This window comes from Tamandua tetradactyla, chromosome 19 (assembly GCF_023851605.1).
Source record: "Tamandua tetradactyla isolate mTamTet1 chromosome 19, mTamTet1.pri, whole genome shotgun sequence".
Lineage (NCBI taxonomy): Eukaryota > Metazoa > Chordata > Mammalia > Pilosa > Myrmecophagidae > Tamandua > Tamandua tetradactyla.
The window spans coordinates 71,411,049-71,425,448 of NC_135345.1; the positions used below are offsets into that span (position 1 = coordinate 71,411,049).

General features: G+C 37.5%; 1 long non-coding RNA gene across 1 annotated transcript in view; it reads right to left on the reverse strand.

Annotated features, from left to right (window-relative positions):
• Nucleotides 1–9,982: 9,982 nt before the first annotated feature.
• Nucleotides 9,983–14,400, reverse strand: part of LOC143663683 (uncharacterized) — a 28,096-nt gene continuing 23,678 nt past the window's right edge. Inside the window, exons 2-3 of the long non-coding RNA XR_013166120.1 lie at nucleotides 13,097–13,178; nucleotides 9,983–10,651 (exon numbers count right to left, since the gene is read on the reverse strand). This is a non-coding gene — a long non-coding RNA (uncharacterized LOC143663683). The remainder of the gene's footprint in view (nucleotides 10,652–13,096; nucleotides 13,179–14,400) is intronic.

Sequence of the window (14,400 nt, forward strand, 5' to 3'; positions counted from 1 at the left end):
AACCAGCTAAGAGGTGGTCAGTCTTGGCAATGTGAAAAGTCTGGCTGTAGATATCCCATCAAGGAAGTGAGACCGCGCAAGGAGCCTGCGCTGGTTTGAAAGGACCATGTGCCCCCCAAAAGCTATGTTTTAATCCTGATCCATCTCATGGAGGCAGCTGTTTCCTGTAACCCCTTTTCAGCACTGTAGTTTGGAGAATTGATAAGATTATCTCCACAGAGATGTGGCTCACCCAATTGCGGGTATTAACCTTTGATTAAATGGAGATGTGACTCCACCCATTCCAGGTGGGTCTTGATACTGGAATCCTTCAAAAGAGAAAACCTTTTTGGAAAGCCATGGCAGAACCTCAAAGCCACAGGAACCATCAGAGCCCACGCAACCAGAGACTTTGGAGATGTAAAAGGAAAATGCCCCCGGGGGGAGCTTTATGAAACCAGAAGCCTGAAGAGAAAACTAGCAGATGTCACCATGTTTGCCATGTAACTTTCCAGTTGAGAGAGAAACCTTAAACTTCACGGACTTTTTTTGAGTGAAGGTGACCTCTTGGTGCCTTAATTTGGACATTTTTATAGACTTGCTTTAATTGGGACATTTTCATGGCCTTAGAACTGTAAACTTGCAACTTAATAAATTACCTCCTTTTAAAAGCCATTTCAGTTCTGTTATACGGCATTCTTACAGCTAGCAAACTAGAATAGAGCCCCATCTCATGAGGAATCCGAGGGAACTGACAACTTGACCTGGAACTTCAGAAGAAAGTGTGGGACCTCCAGAGAGTGGAGGAAAGAGTTTAAAGAAATCTGGAAGCCATGGAAAAGATTTTAGGCTTACGGGAAGGTTTCTGTTTTTCTCCTACATACTATGAAATGTGGAAGGAGTCTTGCCTGTGGGACCCAGTGGGAATGCGTGACTGTACTCACCCGGCTGAGGAGTCAAGGGCAGGGGCTGGGAAGACACGATTCTAACCTGAGCACTGTATGAGCTTGCCCATCTAATGTAAGGCTGCTTAATAATGTGCTCTCTCTTCCTATCCTGCACAGTTATGAAGGATGTAGCTGTAAGGTTTTGGGCAGGGAAAATCCATACAAGTATAGACACATGTTTCTTTGTCACTGTTCAAATCAGACTTTGCGTCAGCAACCTACTAGTCCCAGTGAATTACCCCTCTACACTCTGTCTTCCTCACCCACGGTAATTGTAGTCTAATTTGGTTTTCAAAGCCTCACAAAGCTAACTGAAGCTAGCTACAGCAATGCAATGCTCAGAAAGTTGCATAGGGAAGCTTTCATATGGTGCCAAACAAATGGCTTCTAGAAGAATCTGCTGAAAGTTATGAGCTTACATTCTCATAACTGCACAAATCTCAGTTTCAGTCTCAAACCATGCCCATAGCAAACACATTTAATTTTTTTAAGTCTTATAAATTTTTTCAAGTGCTTTAATGAAATCAAATAGACAACAGTCAAAAATATATTGTAGGATGGGCCATAGTAGCTCAGCAGGCAGAGTTCTCACCTGCCATGCCGGAGACCCGGGTCCAATACCTGATGACTGCCCATGCAAAATAATAAATAAATAAATAAGTTAAAAAATATATATATATATACATTGTAGATTGGTAGGATAACATGACATATTATAAAACGGTCATCTTCTGCCATGTTCCTCTTTCAGCAGCCTTTATTTTTGTTAATGGTCCAACTGATCAAAACCTATAATCAAACTAGAACAAATGTAGGACACCACTACAAGGAGTTAATGACAGAGAGGTTTATAGGGGCAAAAACTACCTATTGCAAACTATGGACTGTAGTTAACGGTAATATTCTAATCCTCTTTCAACAGCAATAACAGTATACACCAACAGTAACAAATGTACTGTACCAATACTGTGGCTCAATAACAGGGGAAATGTATGGGATATGGAGAAGATACGGGTTTACTTTTTTTATTTTTATTTCTTTTTTGGAGCAATGAAAATGTGCTAAAATTGATCATGGGTATTGTATGCACAACTCTGTGATGACACTGTGAGGCAGTGATTACACACTTTGGATGGTTTGGTGGTGTGTGAACATATCTCAATAAAACTGCATTAAAAAAAAAACTTATAAGGAGTATAACCCTGTACACTCAGCTTTTCTCCTGCCCTTCACATCCAATCAGATGTCAATCCTCTCGATTTATGCTTCAACTTTGCAAAACAGTAACCAAGATTAAAGAAATATCTTTCCAAAAAGCATTCAGCAAAAAAAAATTTCTTTAATTAAAACTTAAAAAAAATTGTTCAAAAAGCACTCAGCAAACTAACATACTGTTAAAATGCAGCAAAGGCTAAGTATCATTATCGTTATTATTATTTCATTGTGTGTCCTCTTTTCTTACTTGGTAGGGCAAGAGAATTCAGATTTCCACTTACACTTCCAGGAAGTGTAGGAAAGTTTCAGGGAGGCAGAGAAAAGGACCTAACTACTTCTATGATTTTAGACAAGTTAATTGACATTTCAAACTCTACGTTTCAAAATCTGTAAAACAGACACTTCCGGAGAAGATGGCGGCTTAGTAAGACGCGCGAGTCTTAGTTCCTCCTCCAGAAAAGCAACTAAAGAAACAGAAACAATACAAAACAGCTCCCGGAGTCACGACAGAGACCAAAAAGACAGCGTACCCCATTCTGGAACAGCTGAACGGGCAGGGAGAATCTGCTGCGGTGAGATACCCGAGGGGCACGCGTTTTCCCGGCCGGGGCGGCTGGCAACTGGGGTCCCCTCCACGCACGTGGCTCCCCGGTCTGACTGGGAACGTTGGATAGCGGGGCCCTCCCGTCACGCTTGGCGTTTCGGGCCAGCTGGGCAATTAGGACCGGCACTCTCCCAAGCCACGGCGGCCAGCGACCCCCGCCTCCACGCGCGGTTTCCCGGGCCGACTGCCGTGCAGACGAGCGCCACGAGCGCCACCTACTGGGCAGGAAAAGAAAAACAGAGCCCAGAGATTTCACAGAAAAAGCTTTCAACCAGCTGGGTCCCACACCCAGGGAAATCTGATCAAATGCCCAGACACCAGCAGAAAATAATGGATGACGCTCGGAAAATTGAAGATATGGCCCAGTCAAAGGAACAAACCAATAGTTCAAATGAGATACAGGAGCTGAGACAACTAATGCTGAATATACGAACAGAAATGGAAAAACTCTTCAAAAACCAAATCAATAAATTGAGGGAGGACATGAAGAAGACATGGGCTGAACAAAAAGAAGAAATAGAAAATCTGAAAAAACAAATCACAGAACTTATGGGAGTGAAGGACAAAGAAGAAAAAATGGAAAAAACAATGGATACCTACAATGGTAGATCTAAAGAGACAGAAGCTACAATTAGTGAACTGGAGGATGGAACATCTGAATTCCAAAAAGAAACAGAAACTATAGGGAAAAGAATGGAAAAACTTGAGCAGGGAATCAGGGAACTGAATGACAATATGAAGCGCACAAATATACGTGTTGTGGGTGTCCCAGAAGGAGAAGAGAAGGGAAAAGGAGGAGAAAAACTAATGGAAGAAATTATCACTGAAAACTTCCCAACTCTTATGAAAGACCTAAATTTGCAGATCCAAGAAGTGCAGCGCACCCCAAAGAGAATAGACCCAAATAGGCATTCTCCAAGACACTTACTAGTTAGAATGTCAGAGTTCAAAGAGAAAGAGAGGATCTTGAAAGCAGCAAGAGAAAAACAATCTGTCACATACAAGGGAAACCCAATAAGACTATGTGTAGATTTCTCAGCAGAAACCATGGAAGCTAGAAGACAGTGGGATGATATATTTAAATTACTAAAAGAGAAAAACTGCCAACCAAGACTCCTATATCCAGCAAAATTGTCCTTCAAAAATGAAGGAGAAATTAAAACATTTATAGACAAAAAGTCACTGAGAGAATTTGTGACCAAGAGACCAGCTCTGCAAGAAATACTAAAGGGAGCACTAGAGTCAGATACGAAAAGACAGAAGAGAGAGGTATGGAGTAAAGTGTAGAAAGAAGGAAAATCAGATATGATATATATAATACAAAAGCCAAAATGGTAGAGGAAAATATTATCCAAACAGTAATAATACTAAAAGTTAATGGACTGAATTTCCCAATCAAAAGACATAGAATGGCAGAATGGATTACGACCCAGCAATACCACTGCTAGGTATCCACTCAAAGGACTTAAGGGCAAAGACACAGACGGACATTTGCACACCAGTGTTTATAGCAGCATTATCTACAATTGCAAAGAGATGGAAACAGCCAAAATGTTCATCAACAGACGAGTGGCTAAACAAACTGTGGCGTATACCTACGATGGAATATTATGCAGCTTTAAGACAGACTAAACTTATGAAGCATGTAATAACATGGATGGACCTAGAGAACATTATGCTGAGTGAGTCTAGCCCAAAACTAAAGGACAAATACTGTATGGTCCCACTGATGTGAACCGACATTCGAGAATCAGCTTGGAATATATCATTGGTAACAGAGACCAGCAGGAGTTAGAAACAGGGTAAGATAATGGGTAATTGGAGCTGAAGGGATACAGACTGTGCAACAGGACTAGATACAAAAACTCAAAAATGGACAGCACAATAATACCTAAGTGTAATGTAACTAGGTTGGAACACTGAATGAAGCTGCACCTGAAATATGGTTTTTTGTTTGTTTGTGTGTGTGTTTGTATCTTTTGTTTTTGTTTTTTTTCTTTTTCCTTTTTATATATATATATATTATTAGTATTATTATTTTAATTCTCTTCTCTATATTAACATTCTATATCTTTTTCTGCTGTTTTGCTAGTTCTTTTCCTAAATCGATGCAAATGTACTAAGAAATGATGATCATACATCTATGTGATGATACTAAGAATTACTGAGTGCATTTGTAGAATGGAATGATTTCTAAATGTTGTGTTAATTTCTTTTCTTTTTTTTGATTAATAAAAAAAATTAAAAAAAAAATCTGTAAAACAGAAATACTAATGATGGTTATCCTACTTCATAAGGCTGGTGAAGATAAAATGAGAGAAATTTAAAACTTCTTTGGAAAGTAAAAGTAATAAATAAATATAAACTATTGGTTCCAGCTTCTTTTTTAACTACCACATGAAAATGAGCAGATTGAATAAAATGTCTATTGATTGCCTATGCCGAGAAAGACTCTGTGTAAAGATTGACTTTCATCTTGTACAGAAAAATGTTTTGTAGACCTTCTGACAGTGAAGCTGTTACTGTATCCAGCCAAGATTTCTTCTGTGTTCTGTAATGAAATTATTTTCTTTACAAAAGAAAATCTAATTACATGTACACACACACACACACACACACATATATACACATATACACTTGAGTGTGCGTGTATTTTTAAAATTTCTTCTTTTTCATGAGGATGGCTAGGGTTGCAGTCATAAATTCAGGACTGAGCAGTTAAACTTTATATTTTGTAGAAAAAGCAGTTTTTTATGTTCTCACTTTCCTATGGAAGTAATGTTAGACATACAGAAGAGTTACAAAGACAGCTTAGACAGTTTCCGTACACTCTTCACCCAGTTTCCCATGGCCGTAATATTATTATCAACACTAAGAAATTAACATTAGCACAATGCTATAAATTATATGAGAATCGATGAAATATAGTTATTAAAATACAATATAGGAAATGCTTAAATTATAATGTTAAATGAAAAAATTAAGCAAACCAAATGTATGGCATAATATTAATTATTGATGCAATTTTTCAAAAATTTAATTATTCATTGCCAATATTTGTCAGCCACTAATCTAAGCACTTGCGATAAATCAGTAAACAAACAAAACTCCCTGTCCTTGAGGAACTTACTTCCTAGTTATTATGAATCTAAAAATAAAAGTAGATACACCCAAATACGATCACAGTTCTGGATGTGAACTATAGGCAATCTTTATTTTCTCCATTAAAATGTTTGGTATTTTTCATGTTTTAAAATCAGATAAAGGGCAGAAAATGGTAGCTCAGTGGCAGAGTTCTCGCCTGCCATGCCAGAGACCCTGGAGTGCCTGCCCATGTAAAAAAAAACAAAACAAAACAGATAACAATAAGCATTTTCATTTAAGATATTAACCAGGTGATGTCAAACCAGCACACTAAAAGTAATATTTGGTGAAAGATTTAAAAGGTCATTTGGCAATTTCAAATTCATGTTTCCTTTTGTGACATAATTTTAAGGCTAGAAATTTCTTCTTTCCCATTTTGTTCTCTGACTCTAATATGGATCTTGGGCTCCCTCTGCTGGGCAGGAAACATCAGCAGGATAAAATATAGAAATCAACAAAAGCCCAGCAACCACCCTACACATCTGTCCTTCATTCATTAAATCAGCAGACACTGACTGGATGCCTTTTATGTGCTAAACATGATGGGAATACAAAATAAACAAGATTCAATCTCTGTCCTTGAAATAACCCCATAAGCTTCTCTGGGAAATTCCCAACTCCCAGAAGGTTTTTCGGACTTGGGACTCAGAGCTATCTACCAAGAATGGATAATTGGTATGAGTTCAAGTTGGGCTATGAAATAATTCCCTCACTGTGAAAAATAGGGAGGGAACACACTAATGCGATACCCCATAGAAGATGCATATCCTTCAAATTTCCCCTAACTACTACAGTTAGCATAAGGCACAGATCTAGAAACTCAGGAAGAAAAGTGACACAAAACCACTAGAAGTCTGAGGTAAAAATATTGGTCACTTTTCCCAAGAAAAACAAGGTACATTCTAGATTCTTAAGACCTCAGAATGGCTTAAAGATTCATGTCTTTTAAAACTACAGAATTTCACAAAACAAAAATTCTAGCTGACATTTTATTCTTACCCCTTCATTAATGACCAGTAGTTGTCTATTTGATGTGGTGATCTGAAATGATATTCCAGGGTTGATATCCTTAAATAAGCAGACACCCCCATGATGCTTTAAACCATAAATTCCCATGGCAAACAGCTACGAGTCACTCGAGCGGTGGGTCAGGACCACTTGCAAACTCTATTTTATCCAAGGACTTAGATCCTTTTGAGCTGTGATAGTACAAAAATTACAGAAACAAGAGGAACTACAGAGGTGTACATTTTAGATCAAGTTAGGACATTAGAACTTTCCAATAGCTTCTCAGGACTTTTTGAACAAAATCTAAGCCCTGTATTTGAAAGTCTCTACTTGTAAACTCTACAGAACTGAAAGCTTCTTCACAGTCCTTCAAATCACTAAAATTTGTTAATTTTACAGTGTAACTTCACTTAGACTAAGCCTTTTTCATTGATATACAGTAACAGGACTTGATAATGGGAAGAGAACATCCCAATGGAGGCATTTTGGCAATTTTTGTGGACAATTTTGGCTGCTACAATGATTGCTAGCGTTATTAACATGTATTGGGCAGGGACCAGTGTCGCTAAATGTCTTGCAATATACAGGAAAAGAAGAAAGGTTTGGTTCACATCTTAACTGACTCTCAAATGTCCCACCGGATTTTCATGTAGGTAAATAAAACAATTTGTTTATCTGCACCTAGAACCTAATACTTTTTATATATAACAAGGTATTTTTGCACAATAATAATGTACACAATATTTTAGGTATGCAACTTCTTTTCAATCATAGGAAGATTTTAATTTGTTTTTGTTTTAACTTTTCCAAGAGTTACCCACCATTAAGGAACATCATGTCCCTAAGGGGAGCCCATTTAGAGCATTTAAGTCAATAACACATGCTTGTGTCATCAGCACTTGTAGCTAATGCTTGCAAATATTTCACAGTGAAGATCTGAGACACCATGAATAATTGAGATATATGATATGCAAATATCTCACCATTTTATCAATCATTTTTAAATTTTGTGGCATAATGATCAATCTATGTTATGAAAGATTGCAAATTGAAATTGGCAGTTGTTCTCCAGTCTAATTTTCTCTATCTTTTCAATCTTACCATTCCCTGAGATTTGCCATACAACTTTTATAATCGTCTCGTGTTGCTATTTCTTTTTACAAAATATCTCTAATCTCCTATGTAGAGACTGAATGTATATCTCAACATGTGCTTTCAAGAAAAGATTTATTTTCCGAAATAATGTCCACTCCATCCTTTACAACACAGGGAATTATTTTGACCCACACTGACAGGTAAATCAGCTCATTTGCAAAAATACCATACTTACTCAGGTTTTCACTCAAACCTGTAATTTGTCTTGACATATTATCCCCACTGCAATTAAGGTTATTTCCTTCTGGCTTATCGGAAATAAATAGGTCTAGTCTGTCATTACTTATCCTAGCACTAATTTTTTTTCTTTCATTTTTTTGTGTGGGTATATGTGTGTAATATAACATATATACACAAAAGCAGTAAATTTCCAAGCACTTTTTTACAAGTAGTTATAGAACAGATTTTAAAGTTTGGTATGGGTGACAGTTCCACAATTTGTTGTTTTTTCTTTTAGCTGCTCCAAGACACTGGAGACCAAAGGAAATATCATATAATGATTCAGCTGTCTTACTTATTTGTTAAATCCTACCTTCTCTGTTATACTCCTCCTTCTTTTTTTTTGTACAAAATAACATATTTACAAAAAAGCAATAAATTTCAAAGTACATCACAACAATTAGCTGTAGAACAGACTCAGAGTTAGGTATGGGTTACAATTCCACAATTTTAGATTTTTACTTCTAGCTGCTCTAAGATACTGGAGACTAAAAGAAATATCAATATAATGAGTCAGCAATCGTACTCATTTGTTAAACCCTACCTTTCTACAACTCCACCACCACCTTCTTTTCAGGGGTATTTGGGCTATGCCCATTCAAACTTTTTCATGTTGGAAGGGGGCATTTGATAATATGGGACAGGGGGATGGAACTAGCTGATGTTCTGGAGATGCTGGCCCCTCTCTATTTCAGGACTGACCTAGTTCAGGAACCCATCTGGAGGGTGTAGGTTTCTGGAAAGTTATCCTAGTGCATGGAACCTTTGTAAAATCTTACATAATGCCCTAGATGTTCTTTAGGATTGGCAGGAATGGTTTTGGTTGGGGTTTGGCAAGTTATGATCGATAGCAATGTCTAACTGAAGCTTGTGTAAGAGTGAGCTCCAGATTAACCTCTCAATTCCATTTTAACTCTGTCAGTCACTGATACCTTATTTGTTACACTTCTTTTCCCCCTTTTGGTCAGGATGGCATTGTTGTCCCCATGGTGCCAGGGCCAGGCTCATCCCTGGGAGTCATCTCCCACGCCACCAGGGAGACTTTCATCCCTGGATGTCATGTCCCACGTTGGGGGAAAGGCAATTATTTCCCTTGCAGAACTGGGCTTAGAGAGAGAGAGAGGCCACATCTGAGCAACAAAAGAGGTCATCTGGATGTGGCTCTTAGGCACACCTATAGGAAGGCTAAGCTTCTCCACTACAACCTAGCACTAGTTTTTATCCTAGTGTCCACTGTACCTCAGCTCTTTCATTTTCCTCCACTTCTTGCTCATCAGGCTTTTAATCTTACTTCTAAATTCTAGCTTAGTCATTACATATAGGTGAAAACATCTGACTACTTCATTCTGGCTACTTATATAGTAAATCCAAAGTATTATATTGAAATGCAGAGTGTTTATTATACTTTTCTTTCTCCTTTAAATTACAACAAAAATATTATATTTTATTTAATATAATTTAGCTGTTAAAGTATATCTTCATGGAGGTTATGATATGAATGCAATTTCAGAAAAAGAAATATTTATTATCAAAAACAGGGCTTTGGGTCTGGTGTAAACAAATGCTGTACACCACTCTGCCACCCCACCCACAGACACCTTCTCCCTTCTCTCTGTCCTGCAGCCCTGTCTGCAACTTAAGGCTCATTCTAGGTGCTTTGCAATTGAGCTCTTACGCTTCTGAGTCTCTTTTCTGAAATCCTTTGGCTCTATTTACTATAAACATTTGGCATTTAATTTCACTTGAAAAAAACACTTGAAATATTAGCTGATCCTGTGTGTATGTGTTTGAACAATTGTCTCCCGAACTAGACTGTGCTTCTAGAAGGCAAAATTATATGCCATGCCTTACACTTCCTAGCACTATATTCATCACAAAGTTAGGGCTCAGTAAATTCTGGTTGAGTAAATACACCAACTGCTAAACTTCATATGATGACATCATTCTTTACACATCCCTCTACTATTGCACTTATCACACTTTTGAGTTCTTTATATAACTGACTCTCTCACGGACTGTTAGATCTTTGAGAAAAGAGAACATGACTAGTCCTTTGTGTTCCTAGCTCAGAGCAAACTGACTAGTTTATAGAAATCGTACAGTAGCTGTTTACAAATGACCAGGTTGATAAGGATTCTGAATTAACTGTAGATTATAGTAGACTAAAGCAATTTATATTGATTATAACTGTAGATTATAATTGATTACAGCAATTTAATACAAATGAGTGCAATTAAGGACACTGAGATATTGGAGATCCCAGAATAGAGGTTTCCAAATTTTATCTTCAGATTCACAGCATCACTTTTGTTCAGACTTCATGTCTGAATTTCAATTCTCTGCAGAACTTTTCTCCAAAAGAGGATTCTTTGAAAGAGTTCTGAAAGAAAATGGAGGTAAAGAAAAAGATTAAAGCCTTTCCTGGAGTAAGAGAGCTGTTATCCTCCTTTGAAAATGGAAGAATTATACTCAAAGACTAAAGTTCATAGAGTTAGAAATAACCTTTAATGTCTAAAGGAGTTTATTCTAATTCATTTTACCAAAAATGCATTATCGCAGATTCATAATGTGCTTTATTTTAAACAATATCTAATACATTTTAACAATAAAATAATTCACATTAATTGTAGAAATTTTCAAAATAAGGATATATTCAAAATATAAATCATTTGTTTTAGTATATTTCTTCCAAGTCTTTTTTCTATGTATCAATACATTGACAATTTAACAAAATTAGGGTTATACAACATAAACAAGTTTTTAATTTTTTAATTAAACCAGTGGTAAAAAAAAAAATGCCCTATAGCATAGGTTATCACACCGTTTTCTCTCAAAGTGCCTTTATACTCTTAAGAAACCTAAAAGGGCTTTGTGAGTTAAAATTAAGAAATTTTAAAACATTTTTATTAATTAATTTAAAATAGAAATAATTAACTCTTCATATGCTAACAAAATATTTTCATGTAAAAAATATACTCCTAAACAAAATTAGAATGTAGTAAGAAGAGTGGCATTATTTTTACACATTTGTTAATCTCTTTCATGCCTGGCTGGACTCTGTTGTCATCTTGCACATCACGTAGACGCTGGAAATCTTCACCGTGCACTGAAGAGAGAATGACAGCGCAAAGGGAAAAGAACAACTTTGATTTATTATAAAAAATAGTTTTGACCTTGGGACCCTCCAAAAGGGTCTTGAGACCCCAGGTGTCCCCAGGCCATGCTTTGAGAACCCCAGTCCTGGAATACTGGATGTGGGTGAGAAGACGCCAGTGGGCCTCCCCCTCAAGCGCAGTCTCCTCCATGCGCTGCTGGGGTTCCACACTGGCCACCACTCCAGGCGACCTTAGAATGTGGTCCCTTCACAATCCTAAGGAGAGAATAAGTTGCACACACACCACTATACCTAAAAGGCCCACAACCACAGTGACATCTAAACAACCAGAGATAGGACTGGGCTGGGCAAGGACTTGGGACTGGAAATACCAAAAAAGACTCTTTATTAATTTTATGATAAAAAAATAGTAAAAAACTTTCATTTTGAAAAAAAGTTAGCAATTCTTTAATTTAAAAAAATAATACCAGGTGGGCAACAGTGGCTCAGTGGCAGAATTCTCACCTGCTATGCCAGAGACCTGGGTTCGATTCCTGGTGCTGCCCATGTAAAATAATAATAATAACAATAATACTATCCTTAGAAGGAGACTTACAAAAACAAATACTTGTGGTTTCCAGCCAAACACCACCTATTGAAAAATCCTTTTCCACCAGGCCTTCAAAGTCCTGAACCCATTTTTAAGGTCATCTTTAATGAGAGAAAGATGCAGGAGGTTGTAGCTAAGGAGCTCCATGTATTCTAAGCCAAGAGGCGAGTCCATTACAATCATGAGCTACACGTGTCAGACTGAGACTTTCGCCACCTAATGTCTGTGTCCACAAGGAAATGTGTGATTCTGATTTAGCTTTCGATATATATCTTTCTGTGGGAAGATAATAGAGTGGTGATGAGTAGTGTGATGAGAGAATGCACGAATGGTTATTATAAACTGATAAAATAGTAGTCTGATTTTGATTTTATTTAATATCGCTATTCTATCAAGTAACCTATACTGGACAGGCCAAGAAATGTATCTGACAGTCATAACCCTCTTCTAGGAGTTTCACAATGCCTCCCAGACACACATTCTTTGTAGAAGGCTCCTTAATCATCCTCATAGCATTTCACGCCACCTCCCTGACCACAACTGATTGGACTACGGATGGCTACTTTTCCAGGTTAATAGCCTATGAGGTGGCCTGGCACAAAACTTCTGTCCAAATTCAGGCTTCCTATACGGAACAGTGGCTAGTTAAATCCGTAAGGTCCTCTCTCTTAAGACATTTAAACTGGAGATTTAGGAAGAGTTCATTAGTAACTGCTGAATCATTTAAAGCGGGAACGGAGAGTAACTGTGTCTCCCTAGGAGTGACCTCCTTCAGAGGAAAATGCGACGCTTCCTGCTAAGTCATGGAGCTGCTGGCAGATGACTGGAGCAATTACAAAATCTTGAATCACATCAGCCTCCATGCCTGGAAATGCATCTGTTCCTGTTTTGCTTTCATTAATTAAGAGACATATTTTTGTTTTTAAAAGTTATGACAGTGAAAGCCACATAGTGGTTTGTGAGAAAATGGGAAGACAGTTTAAACACACTTATCTTGCACACTGTAGTGAAGAACTTAAACTGTAAAGCAGGCATCAAAATCCAAAATACCTATCCAGGCAAGGCCAGCAATATATATGAGTAAAGCCAGCCCAGTATGGAAAAATAAGAAGGGTGCTCACCTTGCTCCAGGGAGCAGTTGCTCCCCAGCTTAGCCACGTTAGTCTGCAGGAGGACAGGCCCCGTTTGCCAGAACTTCCACATCTTAAATAATGCAAGATAATGCAAGGTAAGTGCTTTATATACACCCAGCATGTAAGAGCTGTTAATAGTAGTTATTTATTGTTTCATATCATTTATAATCATTAGCAGTCACATTTCTATGTGAATCATCTAGAGATTTGAAACTACTTGATGAATTTATGCTTTCTAAATCCTTAACTACCTATCACACAAATATATTTTGGTTATGCTCTTTAAAATGCTCCTCTGGTTCGAAATAATTAATTCATAAAATCTCTAAAATTTAAGGTATGCTGACTCTTCTGTTTACTTTCTGCTAATGATTCATTTCTTGGTTTTTGGAGGAGAGATAGGGTACTCATTCCTTGGTTTTTCTGGCTTATATTTTTACCAGGTAATTACCCCCATAGGCACCTTCAGACATTGCCTATCAGACAAAAAATGTGGGTTAAACATAATATAATTTTCTATATGTTGGTTTAGATCTTTAATCAGAAACTGTCAGTTCTATCCAGCACTTCCAAAATAAATCAGTATGTTTTCTTGCCCTTGAAAGATCGATACAAACAATCAAGTTCAGCTAAGAAATGAGCAAGGAGATGGTATCTTTAAAAAGCAACATGGTAACACAACATATACACACAGGGCACTCATGCCATAACTACCAATTCCAGACTTAAGAATGATTGAAATTGATGCATTTAGTTTAGGAAAGGTAAAGGAAATAAAAAGGATGTAGAGGAGTCTACTTACCGAAATGAAAGTAACTGAGTCCAGTTATTCGGCTTCCTTCAATTTTAATAACAATTACAAATTAGATATTAATTATCTAGCAGACATTTAATGAAATTTACTTTCTCTTTCTCCTACTATCTCCTGTAGTACAATATGATCCCCAATCAAGTCTCCCATGTTAAGCGGTGACATAAATGTCATTATACACGATATTGAAGGGTGAAGGATCTTTCCTTGTAGGCCTTGGTAAGCACAAGCCGGAGCAATCATCGCCCCAGCCCTGTCTGCCTGGGGTGGTTAGAGAGCGCACTCGCCTTTATCCATGTATTCTTCAAGTGATTCATTTCATACAAGTTGAGCTGGGCTCTGGAGACTGGGAAGGCAAATGATAGTCCCTGCCCACAAAGATCGAGGAAGGCTAGGGAAGAGTTTTTCAGTTTCTTTTCATGGGGTTTTCCATAGCCAATAATGTGCTCAGGGACACAGAATGATGACAGTAAAGAAATCC